The 22641-nt window shown below is 42.4% G+C and overlaps 1 long non-coding RNA gene across 1 annotated transcript; it reads left to right on the plus strand.

Annotated features, from left to right (window-relative positions):
* Window positions 1-3051: 3051 nt before the first annotated feature.
* Window positions 3052-19329, plus strand: LOC132542917 (uncharacterized). Its single transcript, XR_009553888.1, has 3 exons — window positions 3052-3121; window positions 18202-18299; window positions 19285-19329. It is a non-coding gene; the product is annotated as an uncharacterized LOC132542917 (long non-coding RNA).
* The last annotated feature ends 3312 nt before the right edge of the window (window positions 19330-22641 follow it).

Raw genomic sequence — 22641 nt, forward strand, 5'->3', positions numbered from 1 at the left:
TAAAATAATAATAATTACAAACACATATATTTTTTTAAATGAGAGAAACAGAGAGGAAAATACAGAGAGAAAGAACAGAGCACTGCTCAGCTCTGGCTTATGTCGTGGAGTTGAGGACTGAAGCTAGGGACTCAGAGCTTCAAGCATGCAAGTCTTTTGCATAACCATTATACTGGCTCCCAGTCTCTTCTGTCTTTTCAAATAAAATTTTAAAAAAAGAAAGAAAAGAAATGAAAGAGAAGAAAGAACTAGAGCATTACTCTGGCACATATGATGCTGTGGACTGAACTCAAGAATTTGTCTAATACTTTATCCACTGCACCATCTCCTGGGCTGTGCAAAAACATTTCTCCTTTTTAATTAAATATAATTTTATTAGTGACTTAATAGTGGTTTATAAGATTATATGATTATGGGGGCCAGGCGGTGGTGTACCTGGTTAAGCGCACACATGACAGTGCACAAGGACCTGTGTTCAAGCCCCCGGTCCCCACCTGCAAGGGGAAAGCTTCACTAGTGGTGAAGTAGGACTGCAGGTGTCTCCCTCTCTCTCCCTCTCTCTCCCCCCTTCTCTTATCAATTTCTCTCTGTCTGAATCCAATAATAAAGAAAGAAAAAATTTTTTTGCCTCCAGGGTTATTGCTGGAACCTGGGGCCTGGTGCCTGCACTACAAATCCACTGCTCCAGGAGGCCATTTTTTCAATTTTTGTTGTTGTTGGACAGGACAGAAAGAAATGGAGAAAGGAGGGGAAAACAGAGGGGAGAAAGATAGACACCTGCAGACCACTTGTGAAGTGATCCCCCTGCAGGTGGGGAGCTGGGACTTGAACCGGGATCCTTAAGCTGATCCTTGCGCTTCGTGCCATATGCATTTAACCTGCTGCACTACTGCCTGTTCCCCCCAGATAAATGTTTTTTTTAAAAAATATTATAAGATCACCAGCGTGAGCTCCACCCTTCACCGAAGTTGTGTGCCCCACCCATAACCACCATACTTCTCAGTATTAGAGGCTGTTTAACCCATTTTTTCTCTTTCTTAAAGTTCGTGTGTTTCAATTATCTGTATTTCACATATGAGCTAGAACATCTAGCTGATGGCTGCAAAGATTATTTATTTATTTTGGTTTTGTTTGTTTTATTGCCATAGGGTTTTCACTGGGACTCAGTTGGTGGCACTAAAATCCACTGCTCCCAGCAGCAGTCATTTTCCTTCTTTCTTTCTTTCTCTCTTTCTTTCTTTCTTTCTTTCTTTCTTTCTTTCTTTCTTTCTTTCTTTCTTTCTTTATGAGAAAGATGGGGATAGAGGAGGAGAGAAAGAACCAGACATCACTCTGGTACATGTGTTGCCAGGGATTGAACTCAGGACCTCATGGCTGAGAATCAAGTGCTTTATCCACTGTGCCACCTCCTGGACCACTCTTTTTTTTTTTTTTCTTAATTGGGTAGGACAGAGAGAATATGAGAAGGGAGGGGAGATAGAGAGAGGGAGAGAAAGATATACTCTGCAGATCTGCTTCACCACTTGTGAAGCGTTCCTCCTGAAGAAGGGGGTGTGTCTCAAACCTGGGTCCTGGTGCTTAGTAATCTGTGCACTTAACAGAGTATGCCATCGTCTGGCCCCATTGCAAAAAAATTTAAAACACTTTATTTTAAATTTTATTTACTTTGTGTAGAGACAGAAATTGAGAGGGAAAGGGGAGATACATGGGGAGAGAGAGATACCTGTAACACTACTTCACCAATCATGAAGCTTCCCCCATGCAGGTGGGGATTTGGGGTTTGAACTAGGGCCCTTGTGCATTGTACAGTAATACGTGTACTCAACCAGATGTGTCACTGGTTGACTCCTGCAAATACATTTCTAAGAAGAAATATTTTCCCTCTGTCAGGGCTTTGATGGGGCTTGTGACCCAGTAATTCCACTACTCCTGGTGAACTCTACTTAAACTTTTTTGGGAGTTGGGCGGTAGCGCAGCAGGTTAAGCACAGGTGGTGCAAAGCGCAAGGACTGGCGTAAGGATCCCGGTTTGAGCTCCTGGCTCCCCACCTGCAGGGGAGTCACTTCGCAAGCGGTGAAGCAGGTCTGCAGGTGTCTATCTTTCTCTCCCCCTCTGTCTTCCCCAACTCTCCATTTCTCTCTGTCCTATCCAACAACAAAGACATCAATAACAACAACAATAATAACTACAACAATAAAACAGCAAGGGCAACAAAAGGTAATAAATAAATATATTTTTTTAAAAAGCTCTAAAAAAAACCACTTTTTTTTCCCCAGGGGTCAGGGCAATAGCTCAGCTGGTTAAGCGCACATGGCCCAGGGACCTAAGAATCCCAGCTCGAACCCACAACTCCCCACCTGCACTGGGGTCACTTCACAATCGATGAAGCAGGTCTGCAGGTGTCTATCTTTCTCTCCCCCTCTGTCTTCCCCTCCTCTCTCCATTTTTCTCTGTCCTATCCAACAACAGCAATAACAACAATAACAATAATAGCAACAACAAGGGTAGCAAAAATGGGAACAGGAGCAGTGGATTCATAGTGCAGGCACTGAGCCCCAGAGATAACCCTGGAGGCAAGAAAAAAACAAAACAAAACTTTTTTTCCAGACAGAAGTTGAGAAACAAGAGAGAGGAAAGAAAATGGGACACCACATTACTGCTTCAAAGCTTATGAAAATTCCCCTTTGCATGGTGCTTCCAAGTAGTGGTGGTGGGCTTAAACCTGGGTCCTCACACACAATGAAGTGTGCAGTCTACCAGGTGAGTTATCTCCTGCCTCCTAAAAAGGAATTTTCTAACATTATAACTGGTCTCTTAAAAGCAAAACATGCCTCCTAGTTTCTCAATAAGGGGCCCTGCTTCAGACCTTTGATTCTTCTACCAGAAACTCCTACAGGAGAGGGCAGTTGGACAGAACATTTCCACAGGAAACATCTGCCCAAATATTTCGAAGGCTGAAAAGTGTCCCAATGGGAGCTGGGGGTGGGGGGGAGCCAAGCATGCTGATAAGTCCAGGTACCAGGTGGGTTGTGCAGAGAGAAAACACAGGCTTCCTGCTTTCTCCCTCCCTCTGGAAGTATGCTCTGGTAAAATAAATCCTTTCCAAGACTTGGATTCCCAGGTCAGTGATCTGGTTTTCTTCTGTAGGAAGTAAGCTGTCTCTCAATCATGGAGTGGGGGAGGGGGAAATTATTGCCAATTACACTCAATAATGTAGGAAGGAAAGTTCAGACATTTCATGTCCTTACAATTAAGAGACATCTACTTTACTCTGAGAGCCAGTCACAGTTCAGCCACAGGATAGGCATTCCTTCTTTCAGCGTTTACAAGAGAACCAATTTAAAAAGATTTTTAAAAATCCTTTTTAGTTTAAAGAAGCTGACATAATAGAAATAGCTGAGTCTCTACTAAGAAAAGGCTTTCTGAACCTTCTTTGGTTCTGTTCAATAGCACTTTAAAGTCTTTGAATAAATCAAGCCACTGGCCCCAAATGGAAAACTGCTATCAGGAAAGAAGAATTTTGCTTTTTAATGGGATGTCTTTAGTTAAGTTAGAATCGGTAACCACCCAGAATGTATGGGTCAGACTCGCTGCTCTTTATATTCAACGTCACATGTGATTCATGAGAACCACTCTTTTCTCAGGCATTGTACTAGGCACCAAGTAGTCGAGGTTATTAATCCATCATGATCCTGCTCTGTAAAGATTTCTTGTCCAGGGAGATGAACTGGTACCAAGAGATAGGAGAGAGGAGTGAATGAAAGGATAGAGAAAGTAGAGAAGTCTAAGGGGAAACTGAACATATATCACAAAGTCAGTGGGTTCTAAATGGGAATTTGGGTTCTCTGAGTGGGAGGGACAGCACTCAGTCTAGAATTTTGTCCTAGAAGGAGTTGGGTTGTAGCGCAGCGGGTTAAGCGCAGGTGGCGCAAAGCACAAGGACTGGCCTAAGGATCCCGGTTCGAACCCCGGCTCCCCACCTGCAGGGGAGTCTCTTCACAGGCGGTGAAGCAGGTCTGCAGGTGTCTATCTTTCTCTCCTCCTCTCTGTCTTCCCCTCCTCTCCATTTCTCTCTGTCCTAAAAAAAAAAAAAAAAGAATTTTGTCCTAGAATGACTAAAGGGGAAAGTTCTTTTTCTTCTGCAGACAGAAGAGGCTCATCTTTTCTTGTTTATCTTCGCTTCTATTTTCTCAGTCTCTGCTATACTATCTGCTGTTCCCATTCAACTAGCCTTTACTATGGCAAATACTGTGATGTGTGTGTGTGTCCTTTTCTCATTCAGTCTACACAGTAACACTGTGAGGATGGAATATATTTCCTTTGACCATTAGTCACACAATAACAACAATAAAAAACATTATATATTGTATGTTTACAACAATAATGTTATGGTCACATAGCTAGTTATGTGATTCAACCAAGATTTACTTTTTTATTTTTTAATATTTATTTATTTATTATTGGATAGAGACAGAGAGAAATTGAGAGGGGGAGGGGAAGATAGAGAGAGAAAGAGGGAGTCGGGCAGTTGCGGAGTAAGTTAAGAACACAAGGCACAAAGTGCAAGCAAGGACCAGAATAAGGATCCCAGTTTGAACCCCTGGCTCCCCACCTGTAGAGGGGTCGATTCACCACTTGTGAATCGACCCCTCTACAGGTGGGGACAAGAACTGTCTACAGGTGTCTTCCTTTCCCCCAAACTGTCTTCCTCATCTCTCTTGATTTCTCTCTGTCCTATCCAACAACAATAGCAGCAGCAACTGCCAGGCTAGCTTTGCGGGTGTTTCTTCCCTGGCACGTGCTCTCTGGGTTGGAAAGAACTTGACCGGAGCCAACTTGGGCTGCTGCTTACTCAGCGACACAGGAGAGAGACCAGGAACTCCTGGCAGAGCAGGAACAATGCAATGCTTCTATTGGATGTTGGGCAGTAAGCCAGCTCCCCCCTGCTTAATGTTGTGGTCTATTTACATAATCATTGTTTTATCTGCCTGCAGGGCATTGGTTTAATCCCACTGGTTCACATTCTTTTTGCTCGCCCCCTCTCCTAGACACACCCTGTTTTCCACCACTGGTTTGCACTCTCTTTTCGCTCCACCCTCTCTACATCACATCCTGTTTTCCACCCTACTATTTCCTTCTTTATGAGTATAAATACAGATGCTCTTCTGATTAAACACTGAATTGCCTTCCGGCTCCGAGAGTCCCAGAGTCTCTCTCCTGCGACACTAGCCAGACACGAGTTCCTGATCCCTCTCCCACACAGCATCCTAGGTTGGCTCCAATCAAGTTTTCTCCAACCCAGAGAACACTTGCTCAGGAAGAAGCACCCTCAGGCTATCCCAGCAATTAATCAGAAACAAAGGCTTTATATGTATCTTTAACCGGAAGTGGCAAATGGGAAAAGGAAATGGTTAGGAGACAGGGTGGAGAAAAGAGCGGGAAGGTAGAAAGCTTCCATAGCGGCTGTTGTGAAGGTTCTAACCAGTGGGATTCACCAATACTCTGCAGGCAGGGCGGGTCTCAGGCAAAACAATGATTATGTAAATAGACCACAGCATCAGCTATGGAGCAGGAGGGCTGGCGTAATGCCCAACAAGCAACAATAGTAGTAACAATGATAAATAACAAGAACACAAAAAGGGAAAAAAATAGCATCCAGGAGCAGTGGATTCATAGTGCAAGCTCTAAGCCCCAGCAATAACCCTGGAGGTAAAAAAAAAACATTAATTAAAAAAATAGAGAAATCTTAAAAAAAATAGAGAGAGACAGAGAGACACCTACAATTATGTTTCACCACTTGTGAAGCTTCCCTCCTGCAGATGGGGACCAAGGGCTTGAACCTAGCTCCTTGTGCACTGTAATTTGTGTGCTTAACCAGGTGTGCCCACCTGGCCCCCTGAAGATTTACTCTTCGTCCATCTACATCTGGAAGATTGTGTCTCCTCCACAGCCACCACTTCCTCCTCCTCCTCTTCTTCTTCCCCTTCTCCCTCCTTTTTTTACACCAGGACTGCACTGGGGCTCCACAGCTGTGTAATTCCACTGTTTTCTGTGGACTCCCAGAGAGGCCTAGAAAGGTAGATAAAAAAAGATACACAAATAGAGCAGGGATAGATAGCATAGTGGTTATGCAAAGAGACTCCCATGTCTGAGGCTCCAAAGTCCCAGGTTCAGTCCCCTGCACCACCATAAACCAGAGCTGAGCAGTGCTCTGGTAACAAACAAAAAAGATAAACAAATTAAAAAAAGAAAGAAGAAAAAAAGGAGGAGTGGGTGGTGGCACACTTGGTTGAGAGCACATGCTATAGTGCACAAGGACCCAGGTTTGAACTCCTGGTCTCCACCTGTGGGTGGAAAGCTTTGCAAGTGGTGAAGCAGTGTTGCAAGCATCTCTCTGTCTCTCTATCTCCCCCTCTCAATTTCTTAATTTCTTTCTTTTTCTTTTTCTTTTCTTTCTTTCTTTCTTTCTTTTTTTTTTTTTTTTTTTTTTGCTTCCAGGTTACACTGGGGCTAGGTACCTGCACTATCCACTGCTCTTGTGACCAATTTTTTTTCTTTCTCTTTTGTTGTTATTCTTATTGTTGTTGCTGGATAGGACAGAGAGAAATTGAGAGGAGGGGAAGACAGAGAGGGGAAGAGATTGATAGACACCTGCTTCACTGCCTGTGAAGTGAGCCCCCCTGCAGGTGGGGAGCAAGAGGCATCAAATAAGAACCCTTAAGCTGGTCCTTGCGCTTCACGCCATATGTGCTTAATCCGTGTGCGCTACTGCCTGGCCTCCCTCCCTCTCAATTTCTGATTGTTTCTATCTAGTATGTAATCAAAGATATGAAAAAATAATAAATAGTAAATAGAGAAAAGAGATACACCACTGTTGTTAATGTTTCAGGGGCTCCAGCAGGCCAGGCTAGCATCATAGTGGTAGACAGAGACAGACTCGGGGACACACGGCTGGGCTGAGAAGCTGCCATTTAATCTTTATTCACGAACGGGAAAATCACCACACCATGTGCTTCCCCATGTTTTTCCTTCCGCGGGTGCTGCTGGGACTCTGGACGTCCTTAGCATACGGGGCGGGGAGAGAGAGGGGTGCCAAACTAGCAAGGACCAAACCATTTCTCTCAGAGGTAGGGGGAAGGGGGCCAAGCCAACACGAAGAATACCAACATATCCCCCCTTTTCTTTTTAACTAAATGACCACAGTATCAGGGGTGTGGGGTGAACAGAAACCTATATCATAGAGGCATTTTCAAAAAAGAAACTGGCACAAACATGGAGAAACATGTAAGCGAGTAACAAGAACCAGTGTGCTGCCAAGGGAAGGGCTGAGGGGCCCATTTTTTACCTCTGGGCAAAACTTTATCAGCTTAAAAAAAACATTTCCTGCCTCTTGGGGGCGTACTTGCCTCGACGGGCATTTTCTAGCATGGGGGGAGGGTGAGGCCTAGAGTCCCAACGCATGGCTGCTGTCAGTCTTTGAGAAACCCAGCAGCATAAAGGGAAGCCACTAGTTTTGTGTAAAGTGTCCGAGGTGTACCAGTGAGTCCGATAGAAGTCCAAAGCAGATGTCCACCGAAGAATTGCCAGGGGGTGAATTGTTGTACGTCTGTCTCGATGGGGAATGTCAGCTGCTGGAATTCCATTTTTCTGTAGAGAACTTGACAGCTGCAATTCACTTACTATGAAACAAACTTGTAGCAGGTTAGAAGTTTATCACAATTGATAACTCTATTACAATTAGAAGTCTTTTTTAGAATGATTTTAAGGTTGTTTAAAGTTTAAACAATAGAATGTGAAAAGGTAGACATAAGAATCAAGGAAAGAAAACCTCAGGCATGAGAATCATTAGCATAGCCATTGTGTAATCTACCATTTCTAATAGAGAAGGTAATTGAGAGTTTTACATATCAACAAGTCTATTTAACCTTTTGTTACACCCATTCAAGATGGAGACACACCCTAGGTGTGCGCAGGTTTTGTTTAGACCAACTTGGTTAAAATATATTGATATGTAAACTAATTTTTACCTCAGAATTTAAATGTAACTTAATTTTATCTTTATGAGAATTACGTTGAAAACCTTTTTCCTTTAACTCTGTCTGGTAAGAATATAGCCTTAAAGTTATATTTTTAACCTTAAAGTTAATGTTACCAAACTTTAAACACACACGTAAACATGGTCTTTAATACACAAGGAGAGAAACCTTTGTTGCGAAGACATGTCATTTTAAACACGAATTTAGATCTGTACTGTCTTAGTTGTTGGGGCGGGTCACCATCCGGAGGTGGCTTCCCGTGTAGCTCCATTCCCACGCAGCTCCACTTCTAGGAATTGTAGGTTGCCATCTCTGGATGAATCTCTGCATGTTCTAGCTTGTCTGCCTTCAGACCCAAGCTGGAGATCTCGGCCAGGGGGCCCAGTTTCGGCAGGGAGCCCGCGGTCTCCGGGTGGTCCGGGATCTGTCCAGACTTCATAGCAGGAGGGCAGGCAGGCCAGCCGTGCAGAAGGCGCGGGCCAAGGTGCCCCGGGGTGGCGGCCATGATAGGCCGACGCAGCCCTGCCCCATGGCCCTGCCATGTCTGCTGCCCTGCTCCCAGCAGCGTGGAGGGAGCCGGCCCCCAATGCCCCGCTCCACACGGTGAAAAGCCAGCTCATGCGGGCTGGCGTTGGGCTCCTGCGAGCTGGCCTTGGGCAGAAACCACAGAGTGGTCCAGAGATAAATGTTCCAGAAACAGAGAAACAGTCTTGTGAAGAAAGGGCAGAGGCCTTTGGAGATCTCTTCACAAGCAGAAGAGAAGGCCATAGTGCATAGGTAGCCAAATTGTCTTCACTTGTCTGAGAGATGCGCAGGTCAGGTCCACGTGGGCGCCATTTGTTGTTTAAATTCGGGGGCGCCAGCTAGCTTCGCAGGCTAGCTTCACGGTGGTGAACAGAGACTAGGGGACACACGGCTGGGCTGAGAAGCTGTCATTTAATCTTTATTCACGAACGGGCAAATCACCACACCATGTGCTTCCCCATGTTTTTCCTTCCGCGGGTGCTGCTGGGACTCTGCACGTCCTTAGCATACGGGGCGGGAGAAAGAGGGGAGCCAAACTAGCAAGGGCCAAACCATTTCTCTCAGAGGTAGGGGGAAGGGGACCAAACCAACACGAAGAATGCCAACACACCACAGTACTGTTTGACTCACCATTTTGCATGGTGCTCCCATGTTATGGCTGAGGGCTTTGAACTGGGTTTTCATACATGGTAAAGTCTGCACTCTTTATCAATTCATCTCTTTTGGCCCCAAAACTGTGTGTTTTTCACTGTACTAGAAAGCCAAGAGCGTTCATAGAAAAGAATTATATAGGCTCCTTAGTGTTGGACTCATGAGTTAGTAAAGAAGTATATGTAAATAGTTTAATTTACCTCGTCATTTCACCATTTATTGAATTCTGCTATTTACTAGTTGCTATTGCAAAGCAGAATCATAGTTCTCTGCCCTCAAGGAGTTTACAATCTTTAGGAGAATAGACAAATATGCACCAAGTATTACAATGTAGATAAGTGACAAGGTAATGTAATAATTCTTCTAAGAAAATCCATTTTTGAAAATTTAGGGGAAAGGAGAGAATACAAGAAGCAATTTGGGAAGGCTCTACAAAAGAGAGGGGACATATCTGAGTGGAAACTTGAAGGATGTGTGGGAATATGCCATGCAAAGTTTCTTCCAGTTGTCCAGTGCACCATGCTGTTTGCCACTGAGCTTTTGAACATGTTCCTCTACCTAAGAAAGTTCCCTTTTGTCCCTTCCTGATCTGGTATCAGCTTGGATGACACTTATTTTTCAAGAAAAGCACAAGGACAGGCATAAGGATCCTGGTTCGAGCCCCCAGTTCCCAACCTGCAGGGGAATCACTTCACAGGCGGTGAAGCAGGTCTGCAGGTGTCTATCTTTCTCTCCTCCTCTCTATCTTCCCCTCCTCTCTCCATTTCTCTCTGTCTTATCCAATAACAACAACAATAATGACTACAACAATAAAACAACAAGGGCAACAAAAGGGAATAAATAAAATAAGTATTTTTAAAAGAACTACGTGTGTATATGAAGGCTGGAGGGGTAGAGCTTTCACTTATTGTGGAAGGAGCAATGAAAATCAGTGTGGTTGAAGCGTAGAGCAATTGGACCACAAGAAATATATGTTCCGTGAAGGAATTAATGAAAGCTTGAAAGAATTGTAGTTTCATTTGGGGAAGTAGGCTTCAGATTTATTTATTTATTTATTTATTTATTTTAGCCTCCAGGGTTATTGTTGGGGTTGGCGCCAGCAATACGAATCCACTGTTCCTGGCAGCCATTTTTTCCATTTTATTGGATAGGAGAGAAATTGACAGGAAAAGTAGATAGAGAGGGAGAAAGAAAGACACCTGCAGATCTGCTTCACAACTTGTGAAGCAGCCCCCCTGGGGGGTGGGGTGGGGATATGGCGGGATTGAACTGGGATCCTTGCACAGGTCCATGTGCTTTGTATTGTGTTGAATCAGTTGTGCCACCACCTGGCTCTCTCAAACAGATTTTTTAAATATCTCCTAAACCCATACAACAAGACATTTGCTACATCCATTTTATTACCTTTCTCTCCCTGGTCTCCTACTTATTAAAATGTCCCTTTTTCTTGGTATCTTTTCCCAGTAGCTTTCTTCTGTTCTTTTTTTTAAAAAAATAAATTCTTTTATATTCATTTACTTATTTTTCCTTTGGTCGCCCTTTTTTATTGTTGTTGTAGTTATTATTGTTGTTGTTATTGATGTCGTCATTGTTAGGTAGGACAGAAAGAAATGGAGAGAGGAGGGAAAGACAGAGAAGGGGAGAGAAAGACACCTGCAGACCTGCTTCACCGCCTGTGAAACGACTCCTCTGCAGGTGGGGAGCCCAGGGCTGGAACCGGGATCTTTGCTGGTCCTTGCACTTCACGCCACGTGCACTTAACCTGCTGTGCTACACCCCCACCCCCAACTGCTTCTTTTGTTCTTCTGCTGTGGGTCAAACTTAACATTCTGGGATCAGAGAGGCTCTGAAACCTGATGCTTCAAGGTTCTGGATCATAGGATGCCAACTAGAACCCCAGAAACTATGTTGGAGGGAACATTTCAGGTTATCCTTTCTCCTACAGTGAAGCGTTTCTTGTTGCTGAAGTATCTACTCCATGGAAGGTTTTCCTTGGGAATTTATAGTAATATGACTACTGACCTCTGGGTCTTTCCACTTGATGACCCAAGAGCACCCCAAATTCAACTTGTCCAGAATCAAAATACTGGAAAGAACATGAGTTTTGAAGTCAAACAAATCTGGACTTACCTCTGTAAGTCACTATATAGACATTAAACAAGTTATTTCAATTCTCTGAACCATAGTTTCCTCAAATGCAAGCCCAAAGGTTTTGGGATAAGGAAGCATGGAATGCTGATGATTGTTTTAAAAGAAAGATTCCTCCTGCAGCTGTGTGGGGGATGGGCTGGAGGAAGAGACACCAGAGGCAGTTTAGAGGCCACTGAATAGAAGTGTTTCCAATTACCTCGGCCTCAGCCTCTGCAGAACACTCTCCACTGTGACCCCAGAGCCAACCTCATGCTGTTGCCTAGCAACTCACCTGCATCACTCAGGGATCTGAAGCTGGGGCCCCATCAAGGATGGGGAAATGACCAGTTTAATTACAAAATCTTAGGAGATTTGTGTGTCGATTCATTTCTCAAAGACTGGGTTTCTACCAAATACCAGGCCCTGAGTGGGTAGTGGGGCTTTAGAGATGAATACATCCTCAAGGAATCCACAGTGAAGTAGAATAGACAGATTTTCCCCCCTCTTCATTCAAAGAATGTTTGTGTATATAGTCATGTTATGCCATATTCACACAATTTAGTAACATGTGTACATCATGATAATGAAGTCGAAAACTACACACAGAAGTATGGGATACTGATGAGTGAAACATGATGAGTGAGAGAAGCCAGGCAAAAAGAGTACATATTCTAGAATTTCACTTAAAGTGCAAAAATAGCCAGAACTCTTATTATCAGAAACTAGGACTGAAGAGATGGAAGGAGCTTCGAAATAGGACACAGAAAGGCTTCTAGAGTCCTGAAAAGGTACTGGTTATAGATAGGTTACAGTTTATGCTAATTTTCAGTATGCAAAAGTTTGTCAAGGTTGTATGTTCATCGTATCTTAACTTTGCTATATTCATATTATTCATCATTAAGCATTTTTTTAGACAGAAACGGAGAGCAAGAGATTGAGAGTGAGAGAGGGAGAGGAAGTGGGGAAAAGAAAGGGTGAGAGGGAGAGAGAGAGAGACACCATAGCACTGAAGCTTCCTTCAATGCAGTGGAGGCTGGGCTTGAACTTGGGTTGTGCACATGGAAAATTGGCCCTTTATCCAATAGAATTATTTCACCGACCCTCAAATAAATAACTAAAAAACCGAAACAAAAACCCTATTAACTACAGTATACCAGGAAAGTAAAACCGGCTGAACCTGGGGTTTAAGGACATAGACACTTAAAGAGAAATTTACAACAGCTCAGGATCAATACACTGGGCTCTGAAGAACACAGAGAAAGTACTTTTCATCAACTGCACTAGATTGGAGGTGAGAAAAGCATGGTTTACTGCAGAGCTGGATTGTCAATCAAAAAGGAGTCTACTGGACAGAAAGAACGAGTGCTGAGTCTTTCAGATAAAAGAAGAAAAAGGCAAAAAGTGAGGTTGACAGGTCACATGGAACCCAAACTTTCAAGGACCTGAAATAACAATACTAATAGTTAAATGTTTGGGGTAAGACAGGCTTGTTTCAGATACTTCACTTGTTTGAATTAGTTTAATCCAACAACCATATGTTAGGTAGATGCTATATTCCTACTCAGCAGATAAGCAAATACAGGTAGAATGAGGTTCATTAACTTTTTGCAAAATCCATCAGAAAGTGACACAACTGTTCTACTCTCCTTGCAATCAACTCCAGTCTGAACATTGCTCCTGCTGCCAAGGTTACTTGGCCATAGACTAAGCCATTAAAAGGGTATTTAAACAAAGGTGAACTATGGTCTGACTTTTGTGTGACAAAGGTTATTTTAGTTGCTCTGTGGAAAACTGCATTGGATTAGATGGGGACAGCTGCCTCAAAATGAAGCTGAGGCCTAAAGGAGGGTAGGGGCCAAAGGAATGGGCTTTAAAAATTAATGACAGAATTTGTATGTCTTATATACTGCTAGAAGTAAAGCCCATTAGAAAGCAGAGGTCACAGTACTGTGCTTTTCAGCTCTAAGATAAAATACTTGAATTAAACAAATTATTCAGTTCGTAACACACTGATTTCTTTAGCCTTGAAGGCTTGCTTCCTGTTTTATTTACTTGTGGTATGCTTTCCTCTCCCTACCTTTTTCCCCTCTTTTGTTGCCCTTTTTATTGTTGTAGTTATTATTGTTGTTATTGATGTCTTCATTGTTAGATAGGACAGAGAGAAATGGAGAGAGGAGGGGAAGACAGAGAAGGGGAGAGAAAGATAGACACCTGCAGACCTACTTCACTGCCTGTGAAGGGACCCCCGGCAGATGGGGAGCCGGGGGCTCCAACTGGGATCCTTATGCTGGTCCTTGCGCTTCACGCCACGTGTGCTTAACCCGTTGTTGTTGTTGTAGTTATTATTGTTGTTGTTGTTATTGATGTCATTGTTAGATAGGACAGAGAGAAATGGAGGAGGGGAAGACAGAGAGGGGAAGAGAAAGATAGACAGCAGTAGACCTGCTTCACAGCCTGTGAAGTGACTCCCCTGCAGATGGGGAGCTGGGGGCTTGAACCGTGATCATGTGCTCTTAACCCGCTACACTACCACCGGACTCCCCAGAGCATCACTTTAATGATGCCAGGGACTAAACCCTGGACCCCAAGAATATAAATCCTGTACTCTATCTGTTAAACCACTTCCCAGATAACTAGATAATACATATATATATATATATATATATATATAGCAAAACAGTTTTTATGTTTATTGAAAATTATTTGTAAATACATTTTAATTTATGAAAATGATGCCAGATTATGTATCTCACTTTGCATCTTACTCTTATTATTTACTTGTTTGTTTTTATCTTTATTTTTTAATATTTATTTATTCCCTTTTGTTGTCCTTATTATTTTATTGTTGTAGTTATTATTGATGTCGTTGTTGTTGGATAGGACAGAGAGAAATGGAGAAAGGAGGAGAAGACAGGGGGAGAGATAGATAGACACCTGCAGACCTTCTTCACAGCCGGTGAAGCGACTCCCCTGCAGGTGGGGAACCTGGGGTGCGAACCGGGATCCTTACACCTGTCCTTGTGCGCCACGTGCGCCTAACCTGCTGTGCTACCGTCTGACTCCCTTATTTTTATTTGTTTATTTTTTTATTTAAGAAAGGAGACATTAACAAAACCATAGAATAAGAGGGGTACAGTTCCACAATTCCCATAACCAGATCTCCATATCCCATCCCCTCCCCTCCCTTGATAGCCTTCCCATTCTCTATCTCTCTGGCAGTATGGATCTAGGGTCTTTGTGGGTTGCCTTATTTTGTTTTTTATTTTTTTAATATTTATTTTATTTATTTATTCCCTTTTGTTGCCCTTGTTGTTTTATTGTTGTTGTCGTTGTTGGATAGGACAGAGAGAAATGGAGAGAGGAGGGGAAGACAGAGAGGAGGAGAGAAAGATAGCCACCTGCAGACCTGCTTCACCGCCTGTGAAGCGACTCCCCTGCAGGTGGGGAGCCGGGGTTCGAACCGGGATCCTTATGCCAGTCCTTGTGCTTTGCGCCACCTGCGCTTAACCCGCTGAGCTACATCCCGACTCCCCCATGGGTTGCCTTATTTTTATTTTTATTGCCACCATGGTTATCGCTGGGGCTCAGTGCTGGCATTATAAATCCACCACTCCCAGAGGCCATTTTTTCCCTTTCTATTTTTTTTAAATTTTTTATTTATATAAAGGAAACATTGACTAAACCATGGGATCAGAGGGGTACAACTCCATACAATTCCCACCACCAGAACTCTGTATCCCATCCCCTTCCCTGATAGCTTTCCTATTCTTTAACCCTGATATCTGAAATCTCATATGCAGGTGGATACAAATTATTGTCTAGAGAGATGATGTCATGGCTGGAAAAATGACCAGAAAGTTGGATCAGGGAAGAGAGTAGCTCCCTAATATGGGAAAGGGATATACCTATTATTGACTGTAAACTCCATTGATTTGATCTGATCTGGGGCCCATATTCAGCTTAGGAGCCTATGTGACCTCTGCATCCCTGTAGATCTGAACTCACATTCTGTGGTCATGAGTAGGAACACTCCAAGCTGCTCCAATATCCGGACCCATCTTCCTCAGGTGTAGCATAGAGTACGTTGTCCAGTCTCCCTTTGGAGGATGGACCACTCTATACCATTGTTGATCCAAGTTGAGAGCAAGGTCCTATGGGGGCCACAAAAGCAAGAAATCTATTGTGTAAACAACTGTGCTACATTCGTGGCCTTTTTTTCCCCCCCTTTTATTTTATTTTCTTCTTTTCTTTTATTTTCTTCTCTTTTCATTTCTTTTCTTTTCACATCTATCCCTTCTATGTGTGCCTTTAGTTTGTTGTCTCTAAATGCTATGGAGCATTCATTATAGGTTTTCATAGACAATACAGTGTTGTAGTAATGCTCTACCAGAGAGCAGTGACTCCAACTATAACTTCTTTTTTTCTTAAATATGTATTTATTTATTTATTCCCTTTTGTTGCCCTTGTTATTTTATTGTTGTAGTTATTATTGTTGTTGTTATTGATGTTGTCATTGTTGGATAGAACAGAGAGAAATGGAGAGAAGAGGGGAAGGCAGAGAGGGGGAGAGAAAGACAGACACCTGCAGACCTGCTTCACCGCCTGTGGTGAGGTTAGTCATTACCATGCATTTACCAATAATAACCGAACTAATGTTGTAAGATCACAAGTCTTTGTTTTTCTGTATGTCTAATATGACACAGCAGTAATCACAGGGTAAAGAAAAATTTACATCTGCTTTATTTTTTTTTACTATTAATACACAAAGTAGCTATTGTTATTTATTTACTTTATTTATCTCTTATTTATTTATTTGTTGTTATTTATTTACCAAGCAATTCTCTCTCTCTCTCTCTCTCTCTCTCTCTCTTTCTTGCCTCCAAGGTTATTGCTTGGGCTCAGTGCAGGCACTACAAATCCACTGCTCCTGACAGCCATTTTCCTTTATTTATTTTTTAATTTTTTATTGGATGGGATAAAGAAAAATTGAGAGAGGTGGGGGACACAAAAAGGGAGAGAGACAGAGAGACACCTGCAGACCTGCTTCACCGTTTGTGAAGTGACCCCCCCCCCCGCAGGTGGTGAGCTGAGGGCCTGAACACAGATCCTTGTGCAGGTCCTTGTGCTTTGTACTATGTGTGTTTCGTACTATGTCCATCACTGCCCGCCCCCCCACACCAAGCACTTTCCATGTATTAATTCATTTCACTGTCATTATAATCATAGGAGGTAGGAGATACTGTTACTATCTCCATTTTAAAGACAACAAAACAGAAGTACAGAAATTTGTTTTATTTGTCTTAAGGTCATGTGAATTTCAAACATTCTAAATAACCAGAGTAGAAATATAATTTATCTTGCAACCTGGATCACAATACTACAATTTAGGTAGCTAAATTCTTATAGTAAGTATGGAATTTAATCTGCTATTTTCTGTTCAATTTTCTTTCTTTTTATTTTTTTAAATTTTTATTTATTTTCCCTTTTGTTGCCCTTATTGTTTTATTGTTGTAGTTATTATTGTTATTGTTTTGATGTCTTTGTCATTAGATAGGACAGAGAGAAATGCAGAGAGGAGGGGAAAAGAGAGGGGGGAGAGAAAAATAGATACTTGCAGACCTGCTTCACCGCCTGTGAAGGGGACCCCCCCCCCCCGCAGATGGGGAGCCGGGGCTCGAACCAGGATCCTTAAGCACTTAACCCGCGCTGTGCTACCGCCCAACTCCCAATTCAATTTTCATATTCTCTCTTACTGCTCTGAGCAACTAAATTGATTCTGTGATTTACTAGGGGCTTGCAACCTGAAGTTATTAAAAAAAATGCCTTAGATGACATTCAAACCACAATCCTAACAAAAATTACACAAATGTGAACTTGTGCATCTTTAGCACCTGCCCTGTATGAGGGTCCCATGGTTCATGTCAAGTACACAGGGATAGATCAGATATGGCCCTGCACTTAGAGTGCTCACAGACACAAGGAAACATATATAGGTAGGCAATGATGATACAGAAGGTAATCTTACCTTCTCTTTAGAATCACTTGAAGGATTTTTTTTTTCTTTTGCCTCCAGGGTTATCACTGGGGCTCAGTGCCTGCACTACAAATCCACTGCTCCTAGAGGCCATTTTTCCCCATTTTGTTGCCATTGTTGTTATTTGTTGTCATTGTTGTTGCTGTTATTGTTGGGTAGGACAGAGAGAAATCGAGGGAGGAGGGGAACACAGAGAGGGGGAGAAAAAGACACCTACAGACCTGCTTACCTCCCGGCCCCCAGATTTTACTTTAATGTACTATTGGGGAATGAACCCAGGGTTTTGTGCATGAGTGATACCACTACTGACAGGCTTCCCACAGCCACATTCTCCACTTTTCATTTTAGAGAGAGAAGATGAGAACGTAGCAACCACTACTATGACACATCTCTGTAATTGAGCAGGAGAGACTCCATTTTGATTTCTGTGTATGTATGTGTGTATGTGACAATGGGACTTCTCTTATGCATAATCCCAACATCCCTCATCATTTATTTATTTATTTATTCATTCATTCATTCATTCATTCATTCCCTTTTGTTTCCTTTGTTGTTTTTATTGTTGTAGTTATTCTTATCGTTCTTGTTGGATAGGACAGAGAGAAATGGAGACAGGAGGGGAAGACAGAGAGGAGAAGAGAAAGATAGACACCTACAGACCTGCTTCACCGCTTGTGAAGGGACTCCCCTGCAGGTGGGGAGCCAGGGGCTCGAACCGGGATCCTTATAACCAGTCTGTGAGCTTTGCACCACTTGCGCTTAATCCACTACACTGCCGCCCGACTCCCTCCCCTCGTCTTTTTAATTTTATTATTCTAATCTCAGAGAATGAAGAGAGGAGGAGAAGAGAAGAGGAGATACCACAACATTTCTCCAACATACAAAGAGTTTCCCTGCCAGTCATGTGATGGGCCTTCTGCATGGTAAGACAATGCTTTATTGGGTAAGCCATCTGCATTTAAATGTTTCAAGATTTATTTATTTATTAATGTGAGAGAGACAGAGCCAGAGCTATATTCTGGCATATATGATGTCAGAGATCGAACTCAGAACCTTGACAACCCAGCATTTCATCTTCTGTGCTATATCCGTGGTTGCTCTTATTTTATTTTATTTTATTTTATTTTATTTTAATCCTCGGGGCTTCACTACTCCAGGATGACTTTTACAGATAAAAAGGGGCAAAGAGGCAAAGAAACACACACACACAGAGAAAGAGCCTAAGACTAAAGTTTCCTTCAGTATGGTGGGAGCTGGACTCAAATCTTGGTTGCACATGGCAAATCAGCACTGTCCAAGTGAGATAGTTTGCTGGCCCTGGGCTGCTCCATTAAAACCTTTAACTTAGCCACTATGCACTAACCACAGCTTTCATGGCTATCTTAACATTGCCTTAGTTGCCACCTCCATGACCTTCACTGTCTACTTTCCTATATTATCTCTCCTTTGCTATTATAGCTGGGAAGGAATGTTTTCATTAGCTGTGTATGTGAGTCTGATAAACCAGGGGTTAGTCATTATTGGAAAGCAAAGAGCAGACACAAAATGTCCTTGCAGGTGGTCTCTGATGCCCAGCATGAAGACCTGCAGATGTAAACCTTGCACAATAATGTTATGTTGAATGCATTTATTATTTTTATTAGTGATTTACAAAATTATAAGATATAGGGGGTATAATTCCACACCATTCCCATCACTAAAATTCTGTGTCCCCCACCTCCCAGGAATAACCACCACAGATCTCCCAAGGTCTTAGAGATGAGTTGGTTATTGTTATTATTTTTTCTTTACTTTTTTTTTTTGCAAGATCATGTGTTTTAATTCTCTATACTCCACATATGAGTGAAACTATCTGGTGGTTGTCTTTCACTTCCCTACTTACTTTGTCGTTTTTTAACAACTTGGCAGGCTGGACTGAGCACACAGACCACTAGTGCCGGAAAGACAGACTGGATCCCTTCACCCTCACCTTCATGTTCTCCCTTTCCCAAGCTCCCCCTCCCTTTCTGTTCCTAAAACAGTAAAACACCAAAGCCATAGCCTGGGAGCAAGATGGTGTTTGGAAATGTGAGTCTGCTGTCTCCTCAGGTAGTTAGTACCTGAGTAGAAACCTATTTTCCTCTTACCAAGCATGGTAAAAATTCTACTCTGCCAGATGAGCTATTTTCCAACCCTTTCATTTGAAGAATTTTTTGTAGATAGAGACAGAGAGGCAAAATGAATGAAAACAGGTGGTGTGTGTGTGTGTGTGTGTGTGTGTGTGTGTGTGTGTGTGTGTGTGTAAAATCCTACCCCCTAGATTTTGTTTCAATTGGTCTGTGGTCTGTGATGGGGTCTGAATATCAGTTTTCATTTATTTCTTTATAAGAGATAGAAAGAAAATGAAAACATCACTCCGGCACTCGCAGTTTTGGGGACTGAACTGAGGACTTCATGCTTCAGAGTCTGATGCTTTATCCACTGTACTACCTTCTGGACCACAAATATCAGATTTTTTTTTTTTTTTTTTTTTTTTTGCTTCCAGGGTTACTGCTGGCGCTTGTTGCCTGCACTACAAATACGATGCTCCTGGAGGCTTACCCCCCCCCCGCCCCCGCTCCCGCTTTTGTTGCCCTTGTTTTTTTCATTGTTGTTATGGTTATTACTGTTGTTGTTACTGCTGTTGTTGTTGGATAGGACAGAGAGAAATGGAGAGAGGAGGGGAAGACAGAGAGGGGGAGAGAAAGACACCTGCAGACCTGCTTCACTGCCTATGAAGTGACTCCCCTGCAGGTGGGGAGCCGGGGGCTCAAACCAGGATCCTTAAGCTGGTCCTTAGGCTTCATGCCATGTGCGCTTAACCCACTGCACTACCACCCAACCTCCTTTATTTATTTATTTATTTATTTATTTATTTTTTAATGTTACCCAGCTAATTTGAAGTACAGCTGGGATTGAAATTACTATAATACAACCTAAGTACTACACATTAAAGGGAAGCACAGAATAGGAACATTTAAATAGCCTAATGGTCTTGAGAAGAGCCTCAAAGAGAAGTTTTGAGATGGGCTTATGTTCTGGGTATCTTCTGTTTGGTCTGTTAAATTCAAGGTACATCCCAGTTTATACCCAGTACACTGAACCTATGCTAACTAAATTTTTTGCTCCCTGGCTTCTATCTAAAGAGAGGTCAACATCTCCTTGGAGGAGACTGTGAGAAGAAAAAGCTGGGTAATTAGTTCTCTGCCTACTTCCCTGAAAGTTTGTTTTGGGCTGGCTGTTTTGAATTGGATTGCTTAAAAAGAAACTGCTCCTCTAAAGATGACTGGATGTAAAGGGACTTCCATAAAGCAAAGTACTGAATGATCTCACTTAGATGGCAGGGTATGTAAAGAAACAAAGCAAGGAAACAAGTCAAATGAAAACAAAGCTTTGGTCTCAGACTGATTAACTAATGTTGACCTGAGGCTTCGCACAGCCATTTTAATTACACGCAGAACCCACCATGGAACAAAGTATGTGTCCCTGTCCAGTTGAGATGTTCTCAACACTGAATAAAGGGGCTCACTCAAAAAAAAATGGTAGGATAGGATGGGTGCAAGTCTGAAGGGGCTTTAATAGCTTTTGGTGATTTTGGTGGTGAGACAGGTGCAGTAGTACAAAGAGGTGTGAAATTGTATCTCTAAGAGATGTATGGATTTGTAAACCACTGCTACCTCAAAAACCAACAAAATTAGTAAATAAAAAAATGTTTAAAATGTGATGTCCAGAACTTTTTCTAGTTTCTATGTTTTCTCCTCTTCCCAGTCATTCAGGCCATGGGGTGTTAAACCACTCAGATAGGATCATAAACTATCACTTTTTGTGGGCTACAGAGATAATATAATGGTTATGCAGAAGACTTTCTTTTTTTATTTTTTAAATTTTTTATTTTATTTTATTTTATTTTAAAATTTTTTGTTTATAAAGAGGAAACAGTAACTATATCATAGGATAAGAGAGGTACAACTCCACACAATTCCCACCACCAGGACTCTGTATCCCCTCCCCTCCCCTGATATCTTTCCTATTCTTTAACCCTCTGGGAGTATGGACCCAAGGTCATTGTGGGATGCAGAAGGTGGAAGGTCTGGCTTCTGTAATTGCTTCCCCACTGAATATGGATGTTGACAGGCCGATCCATACTCCCAGCCTGTCTTTCTCTTTCCCTAATGGGGAAGGGCTCTGGGGAAGCAGAGCTCCAGGACACATTGGTGGGGTTGTCTGTCCAGGGAGGTCTGGTTAGCATCATGGTAGCATCTGGAACCTGGTGTCTGAAAAGAGAGTTAACATACAAAGCCCAACAAATTGTTGACCAATCATAGACCTAAAGGCTAGAATAGTGCAGATGGAGAGTTGGGGGGGGGTCCTCCATTTTGTAGATAGGTAGTAGACATATTTTAGTTATATTCCAATGGGCCTGTGGCTATATTAGTTGCTTTTTCTTTCTTTCTTTCTTTTTCTTTTTTCCCCTGAGCCTGAAATCTGATATGCAGGTGGATCCAAGTTATCGTTGGAGAGAGGATGTCATGGGTGGAAAAAGGACCAGAAAACTGGATCAGGGAAGAGAGTAGCTCCCTAATATGGGAAAGGGATATAAATATTGTTGACTGTAAACTCCATTGATTTGATCTGATCTGGGGCCCATATTCAGGTTAGGAGCCTATGTAACCTCTGCATCCTTATAGATATGAGCTCATAATCTGTGGTCATGAGTAGGAACATTCCAAGCTGCCCCAATATCAAGACCCATCTTCCTCAGGTGTAGCATAGAGTATGTTGTCCATTGTTGATGCAAGTTGAGGGTAAGGTCCTATGGGGGCCCACAAAGAGGTCTATTGTATTGTTCCTTATAGAAATGACCTGTAACAATAGAGTGATTTATTCGAGGTCTAGGCCCATCATGTCTGTTTGGGAATCTCAGGACTCCCCAATTAGGGCCCCAGCTGATGGGGTGGCCTGATAGTGACTAAAGAGTCATCATTAAAGTATGCCCTTCTTATTCAGCTTTTGTAGTCCTTACTTTGATAAGGTTAGCTTTGGAGTGAGTGAGAGAACTGTAATAGGAAGTAGGTGAGTAGGTTATCTAAGTCTACATAGACACTATTTCATTATGAACTTGAAACTGACTCACTATAAACTATTGTGTATTTTTTGCTTTTAGGTATATATTTTTCCCTAATTTATGGATACATGTGAACATATGCTCTATCTCATGGGACCTGGTCTATATCTAGGTTTTGGGAT

The sequence above is a fragment of the Erinaceus europaeus genome, chromosome 13 (assembly GCF_950295315.1).
Source record: "Erinaceus europaeus chromosome 13, mEriEur2.1, whole genome shotgun sequence".
NCBI lineage: Eukaryota > Metazoa > Chordata > Mammalia > Eulipotyphla > Erinaceidae > Erinaceus > Erinaceus europaeus.